This window comes from Scardinius erythrophthalmus (genome assembly GCF_964197995.2).
Source record: "Scardinius erythrophthalmus genome assembly, chromosome: 13".
NCBI lineage: Eukaryota > Metazoa > Chordata > Actinopteri > Cypriniformes > Leuciscidae > Scardinius > Scardinius erythrophthalmus.
This window is the reverse complement of record NC_138233.1, coordinates 330,001-336,181: the sequence shown is the minus strand read 5'-3', so window position 1 is coordinate 336,181 and position 6,181 is coordinate 330,001.

The window sequence follows — 6,181 nt, the reverse complement described above, 5'->3', positions numbered from 1 at the left end:
ATTCCGAGAACATTCAAAAGTAACATTCCCATGATGTTTGAAGAATGATACAATGTAATGTTTCCTTAATGTTCCTTTTAACAAAGAAAAAACTTTTGTTTTTAATTGACGTTTTAAACATTCACAGAACATTTGTTTTCATAACCTAATGGGAACGTTAGCAAAACGTTCTTAGAACATATTTTCCAAGGATTGTTGGAAACCTGTGAAGTGCATGAGAATTTGGAGGGAAATGTGGTTAAATATCATGAGAATATGCCCAAAAATATGCTTCATTTTCAGATGCAAAAAAAGTAATTTTCTGTTGATTTTGAAATGCGAAATATCACCTTTATGATTTTTACAATACATTATATTGTTTCAAAGCAGCTTTACACTGATCAAATAATGCAGCAATGTTTCCAGAAGAAAACAGCATCACAGTCCAGCTTAAGTAAGTTCAGTGATGGTTCGTTTTTGTTGTAAAAAGGTTATTAATGTAGTTCATTTATATATATATATATATATATATATATAGCCGCTCTGGAGAAAACCGTGATGTTTTCATCGATGTTCTCATATAATGGTGTCAATGCAATATTAAGATAAACTAATCTTCCTGAGATTGACTAACCCGTTGAAGCATGAAAAAGTCAGTTTGAGAGAAACTCTGCACCAGTGCTGATATTGGATTAAAGCATGCAGGGCTTCATGCAGGAAAGCTAAAGTAGCGTGCACATTAGCATATTTGCTTTAGTAATAGAAACTCGTTGGTCAATCTGTGGTGTTTTACAGCAAACAAGCGTCCAGGACGGTCAGGCTTCGGGTCTGGGCTCTGATTGGCTGATGTTTGATGGTGGACTGGCGTTCGGCTCCTTCTGTTTGTTTGCCTTTCTTCCTTTGTTTGTTCTAGAGATTTCCTGAGTAAACTGAGTCCAACAGGATCGCTCTATTTTGGCGGAGAATTTGGTCAATTACATCAAATCTAGTGACCAGTTTATTTAATGGCCCTGGCTGAGCGAGGTTTGTTTTTCTGCTGGGCTTCACGCTAAATCAAAGTCAATATTTTGAGCTTCTGTTGTTTTCTTTTAACGGACAACAAACTTTTTTTGCATTTGTTAAGTTTATATGGAATAACAAATCACACTGGAAATTACAACGCCATTATCCTTCAACCAAGAGCCAGTCTCACACCGGAAACCTCTAAGCTAATTATTGGAAGGGATAAAGAAAAAAAAGAAGAAGAAGGGAAAAACAGCTTAAGATTTCCATTTGAAGAGCAAAATCCATCTAGAGAAGAAGGGAGGAAAGTGGAGGAGAATCCCGGCAGGAGATGAAGAACTTGTGCTGGTTCTCCACGGAAAAACGCCATCTTTCCCTAATTAGCAAGAGTTTGTTGGAGCGCTTTCCCTGCGGGAGACGCACTGAGGTCTCAATCTGATTTAAAGGATTAAAGTCTCCGAGCACACGTCGAGACCTCAGGGTGGCGGAAGCTCTCGCTCACGCTTCACAATCCGGTGTGTCATTAGTGGGAATGTGCTGGACAGTTTCACGCTCCCGCTGACCCACCCATGCTAATCCTAACCGGCTAATTGGGTTAGTCTGAAGGGGAATTATTCTTCTGTGTAAATAAAATACTGTGGAAAGTTAGCTTACGGTTAAATGACTGAAACCTAAAAATTACCATTGGAGAAAATTTTTTATACAGTATGTTCTTATTAGTACATAAAAACTTGTTGTTTTGTTTTAAAAACACATTTAAACTAAAAAGAACATGTTACATTCACAGAAATGATAAGTATAATAAGGATATATGTCCACTGGTGTGGACGATAGTTATGGTTATAGTTATCTTTATCGGTAAAGTCATAGTTATCTTTATAGTTATCGCTATAGTTATGGTTATCGTTACTGTAATCATTATAGTTATCCTTATAGTTATCGTTCCAGTTATCGTTATCGTTATAGTTATTGTTATAGTTATCGTTAGAGTTATCGTTACTAGGGGCTTTCGCACCGGATAGTTCTAGGAACGAGCCACCAGGGTGTTTCCCCGAGGACTAATGGTTCCCCTAGGAACATTTTCCTGGTTGCATTCGCACCGCCAGTAGGAGCTCTGAAGTGACAAAAGCCATGCTTATTGTGACTTTTATTTTGACGGCGCTGAGAACGACTGAGCTCACAGTGCTCACATTCTCCGTGTTCATTAGTTTACGATCTGTCTAATACGATATTAGATAGAACTGTTATACATAGAGAGTAGACAGTAATGAAGAGTTATTATCGTATGGCGTGTGTTTGATGTCCAGTGTTGCTGAGCAGAAATACATAATCATGATTCTCTTGATCTCCTCAAAGTTGTGTTGGATGTTCTCCTCAGTGTAAAGATTGAGAGGCTCATCTATCAACGTTTTCAATGTTCATAGAGTTAGTTTCTGGAGTAAATATATAGGCTATAATCTGTAAGCTTTTTTAAAAATGGCGGGTGCTGGTGTTTCGCGTGTGTTCGGCCAATCAGCGAACACTAACGTCACGGATAGTTCCTATAGCGCTGGTTTAGACCGACTCTGAAGTAGGAGTAAAGTAGTTCCTCCAAAAGGAGTTCCTAGAACTAAAATCATTCCCAGTTCCTGCGGTGCGAACACGCCGACATCTAGGAACTTCCGCCAATAGTTCTAGGAACTATGAAAAGCCCCTATATAGATATCTTTATAGTTATCTTTGCAGTTATTGTTATAGTTCTATTTATAGTTATAGTTTTGGTTATCTCTGTCGATATCATTATTTTTTATGGTTATTGTTCCAGTTATCGTTCCAGTTATTGTTAGTAATCTTTATAGCTATCGTTATAGTTATCATTACAGTCATCTTTACAGTTATCGTTATAGATATCGTTCTTGGTGTGAACGAGCCTTAAGTGAATCCAATGATATTGTTAAAGCGACAGACAACACAACTGCAGTGCTTATATGCTGGTGTGTTCGATAATATAGTTATCGCTCTTAGTGTGAACAGCCCTTAAAAGTTGCCCCCCCCCCCAAAAAAAAAAACTAACGTTAGGAGAACATTCTGTCTTTGGCTGTTGTTGTTAATGTTGTGGTTTATGTATAAATTTGTTGCTAGTCCTTCTCCTGAAGCCTGTAAATCTGAAGATAAATGACACAGTACATGGAAAGTCCATTACAAAGCGCTGTAAGTGGAGGCCATTGCTAGTTTACAACTCAATCATGTTGTTGAAAGCATTTTTACGAGCCTCTGCCATAAATATTGGGGCAGATAAAGCGCAGATAAGCCTCAGATAAGAGTGAGTGTGAGGGGGCTAATGGGTTAGCATGTCTTCAGGCACGTAAATCAGGTCTGAAGATATGATATCTGTGATGACCCAACGCCTTTAAGAGCTCCTGCTGCTTACCTACTGCAAGCATTCAGACCACGCAGGAATAACTTGCATTTCAAAACCATAATAGAAGTGTAATTTGGGAAGTTTGATTCTGTGCATCGTGACATTTAAGCTGAAGTCATGTAACATCCACCTGGTCTAGATCAAGCTGATTTAAAACTGTAAAATGGCAAACCTAAGATCAAGCAACGTCTGATTGACAGGCTGAACCTGGTCTCACTTATCCATGCAGACTAGAGAACCGGTCATCGGGTCACAGCCTCCACTAAACCCCTCATACACGGCAAAACAACCAGTTTTCCAGAACAGATATCTAAACAGTCATAAATCAAGATATATTTGCTGGAGAAGCAAAATTAATAATGATATTAAATCAGAAAATAAAGAAAATGCATGTTTCTGCATGAATTTTTTGGAAAATTCTGTCTTTGGTTGTTGTTGTTAATGTTGTGGTTTATGTAGAAATGTGTTGCTAGTCCTTCTCTGGAAGCCTATATAAATCTGAGGATAAATTACACAGTACAAGCTCTGCCAATAGGGTCAGAAAAATAAACTACGGTAAAGAAAATGTATGTGCCTGACCTCACTGACAAATATATGTTCTGGTTTTTAACCATAAACACTTAATTTTTTTACTTAATATCTTCATTTTGCTTCTCCGTTTTGCATTTTGAAGTCATTTTGCTTCTCCGGTAGCATATTTCGATATTTGTTCTGAAAAACAAGACAGTAATACTTAGTAAGACAAATATTTTGATGGTTATAAAATTCCGAAAGTGTGCGCGTATTACGTTGCGTCTCTGCGCGCGTTGCGTCATGTGGGGCACGCGGACGCGCCGCGCGCAGGAGGTAAGCGAAACTCCCCAACACACACACACTCACACACACAGCTCTCACACAAACACGCTCGTTCCCCTCATCTGAGTGTGTTTCACCTCAGATATGCCGTTTAAAGCCCGGATCTGCAGTGACGGACGCCAATGAGCGCGAGCGCGGATCCGAATAACGCGGATAACTAAGATCTGAGCTGGAAACCGGATTGTTTTGGGTCGCTACTGGAGAAATATTCGGGTAAGATCTGATTTCATACGTGTGTGAAAGACTTCTGCTCAGTTATAATGGATAGAATATACGCTTTTTGTAACATTTGCATTCAGAGACAAGTTTAGATTGATGTCTGATGTTAGGGGCGTTTAGTTGTGAAGTCTGGAAAAACTCTGGAAAAGCTCAAAGGAAAAGTGTCCCAAGAGCTTCTGGTCTATTTCTACACTCATTATCCAGGTCGGTGTTACAGAAAAGGCCAGAGTTTGCTGTGAAGTTGTCAGAAACACAGAAGGGTTTCTTGCATGTGTGTTTGGACTCAGCTGTGCCTGTCACTTCAGTGACAACTGCTCCTTCCCAAACACTGTCTTAATCCCAATCCCAAGGTTTCCATCAGATTCCTCAGGCGCCGTTCTTCATGTTCTTCGCTTTACTTCATTGATCTGTATCTCTGCCTCTTTTCAGACACCGTGGGAATAGATCAGGACTAAAATGTCAGTTTGGCGTGTCATCATTTAGGCTCCTCATCCTCAGCTTGTTTCCGCCACGCAATACAAAAATAAAAAAGGTAATTGCGACTTTATCTCACAATTCAGATTTTTTTTCTCTCGCAGTTCTGAGTTTAGATCTCTCAATTTGGATTTTCTTCAGAATTGCAAGACATGAACTTGAAACACTGAGAAAAAAAGTCAGAATTGCGAACTCAGAATTCCAAGAAGAAAGAATTGTGAAATGAAACTAGGAATTCTAAAAAAGTCATAATTGTGAGATTTAAATTAAAAAAACAAAACAAATTAAAAGTCAGAATAGTGAATTTAAACTCAGAACTTTTAGAAAAAAGTCAGAATTATGAGATTTAAACTCAGAATAAATAAATAAAAAGTCAGAATTGTGAGATTTAAACTCGGAATTAAGAGAAAAAAATGTTGGGGGTTGCGCGATTAAAAAGTCACAATTGCCATTTTGGCGGAAACAAGCCTCCATATTTTCCAAACCTGTATGCTGGTATTTATTTATTTTAGCTGAAACTTTATACAGTTCTTTTCCACTCAGTCCATAGTGAAGCGCGACTGTCCGGCTGCAAAAAGCACAAAAACAGCCTCGTAACATTCGTCCGCATGAACACTTGACCTGTTAGGACACTTCTGTAGGGTTTCTCTGTTATTTTTCGGAAGCTGATAGTCATGTTAGCCAATTCATTGCATGGAAAAAATGTCCATGAAGAATTTTCAAAATGCCTTGTTTTGTTTTCCAATGAAGAACTGCAGTCAGACCGGTTTGGAATGACGTGACGGCGAGTAAAAGATGATGTTTTACTTTGATAAGCACAGTTAGAGCCAACAGGGAAGTGTACATCAGCTTTACCACAGTACAGTAGGGGTTTATCTGCACTCATATGTCACGAAGCGTTTGCTGTGATGCCAGCTGGCAGAGTTCGGCCCCGCAGGGCCCCGCAAATGTCAACAGGACTCAGTTTCCATACGAAGACACACATTCACACACACTCTTTGAGAGACAGATCCTCTCTTCACCCTCTTGATCCCAGATTGAGGCGATTGAGCCTGAGAGCATCAGGAGGAACTGGCATTGATGTGTGCTTGAAATGATGACTGGTCAATATATGATGTTTTTGAGCTCAGGTTTGGTGTTTTTGAGATGATCGTGAAGTGTTTGAGAAGATATTGAAGCACTTTGAGATAATATTGAAGTGTTTGAGATGATAGTAAAGTAGTTTGAGAAGATATTGAAGTGTTTGAGATG